This window comes from Loa loa, assembly GCF_000183805.2.
Source record: "Loa loa unplaced genomic scaffold supercont3.32, whole genome shotgun sequence".
Taxonomy (NCBI): domain Eukaryota; kingdom Metazoa; phylum Nematoda; class Chromadorea; order Rhabditida; family Onchocercidae; genus Loa; species Loa loa.
This window is the reverse complement of record NW_018108212.1, coordinates 65,978-68,449: the sequence shown is the minus strand read 5'-3', so window position 1 is coordinate 68,449 and position 2,472 is coordinate 65,978.

Here is a 2,472-nt window from a genome sequence, read left to right as displayed (position 1 = left end):
GCAGTGCGGAAAATAGTCCAATTTGCAGTGCGGAAAATAGTCCAATTTACAATGCAGAAACAATAGTCAGTTTGTAAGTTACGCAACATTTTGATGCGAAACAACACTTCTCAAGCGTACTGGAAGAAGTGTGGTGTTTAAATTTCTTGAAAACATTCTTCAAAACTAACTTATTTCAAAACTGGATGTCATATGAACAATATAACGAAAGTTTTTAAAGAATGAATATGGTAGTATAAGTTGAGATGTGATTACTGTAACAACATAAGTTGCAGCTCTCCCTGTAACAGGTGTGTTTTCATTATTGTACCATTCAAAAAGAACTTAACAATCCATTATCTTTGTTTGCATATAAAAGTTCAATAATTGAAATTTAGAATTTAGAAACTAAACTACCTAAAAAAACGGAGAACATGAATTGAATTTGAATATTAAATAAACAATTTCTCTTTTCTTTTCTTCTCCCTCTTATTTCTAGTTCTGTAATATAATAATTAAAATGATGCCAGCAAAGAGCAAATTATTTAAGCCATCAAGAAAAAAATAATAATTAAAAAAATTTTTTTCAATTGAATATTTTGAATAAAAATGCAAATAATGCGAAATATTGTTTAGATACGATGAAGAAATCAATTGAGCAAAATTAAACTTCTTTTTTTTTTTAAAAAAAAGAAACCTTTTTGTTATTGAAAATAAATAATAAAAATCAATGGAGACTTTATATATGAACAGAGAAGTATTTTATCATTCAACAAAATAGCGCAACAAATTATATATGCAAATGAGGAAATTAATAATTTGTAAATTAAACATCGAAAGCGGCAGTGGTATGAGTGATATTTATGCACTGGACAAGTAGATATTTGCGCCTTAATAAGGATGATATGTGGTAATCTCCACTTGCCATGAATTTAAAAGTGAAGTTTTACTTGAGAATTTAAGCAATACCCTTCCTTTTTCCGATTCTGTGAGATGTGAAAGGAAGAGGAGCCAGAAAAAATGAAATTCGAGAAATTTAATTTAGAATCATTTCCAATGAATTACTACCAGCACACTAAAATACTATAAAAGTTCTAGTATAAATGTTTCAAAATATATAAAATATAATTTAGTAAAAGAAGAAAAATCATTATTGCAGTGATTTTTGAAAAGATTTAACAGATCAATGTTTGCTCTTCCAAAAATGGCACCATTACGTGGATACATTGTGAGGGTATGTTAAAAATATTATCGAGAAAAAAAAGATGAAAATAGCACTTTATCATATGACTAATGTTAAGCATTACGGAAAAACACATTAATGAATAGCAGTTATATAAATTAGTGAAATTTCCTTCCATTAATTTATTATTTTAAATTTATCTTTATGAATGTGATTTGAAGAGAAGACAGGGGAAAGCGACAAGAAATAAATCTAATCATAAGCGATAAATGATAATTTTTACTATCGAATGATAAACCAAAAAAAAAGAAGTAAATGGTAAATAAAAGTAATAAAGAGACATATGAGCATACAAACAAATAAATAAATAAGTAAACAAATAGGTAAATAAGTAAACAAACAAACGATAGTAAATGGGAACTGCCAGGAAAATTTTTAAAAAAAGGAAAAAGTTGATAATGGTAACACTTTAAATTGCAAAATTCACAACATATCCCATTTTCCACGCATTTTTCATCGAATTTTTCACGCATATTTGTGATAAATATACTAAAGAATGATTATTATCATCAATATACTCAAAAGAAAAAACGAAGTTTTTAGTTCAAATAAAAATTTTGAAAATAAGCACCATTTGTTTAAATTGAATGAACAATTTCATTAAGTTGAATGGATAATTTCATTAAACTGAATGAATAATTTGTTTGTTAATTTTTGATAAAAAATGAAACAAAGGATTCGGCCATTCAATTTAATTATACGTAAAAGAGTAAATGATTAATTTTCTTTTATTTATTAATTATTAATTTCAACAATTAATTTTTTTTTTTGTGGCTTGTTCGCTGATATTTCAAAATGGATAATTAATCAACGTTGTTTCTGCTAAGATTTTATCAATAAAGTTATCTAATGATATATAAAGTATCGGAAATGCTATTTTATAGATAGGTACCCTCAATGAAATAATAATGGAGCCCATAAAATGATAACGAATGCCGTCACAAATAATGTTGAACGACCAGTTGATCCAGCTTCTGGAGGCTTAGCAATAACAGGTGGCCTGATTGGTAGCCTAGTTTCCAACGATGGTTCTGAAAAGTTATTTTCAAATGAATTCATCCAGCGACAAAGAAGCTTTTTATGGTGTTACATTAATGATATTGCAAAAATTCTATCTAATTTATGCAAAATTAAGTGTTGAATACCCAAAAATATATGATATGATTATTTGTAATACACATATATAAAATCTATATATATCATATATATATATATATATATATATATATATATATATATATATATATATA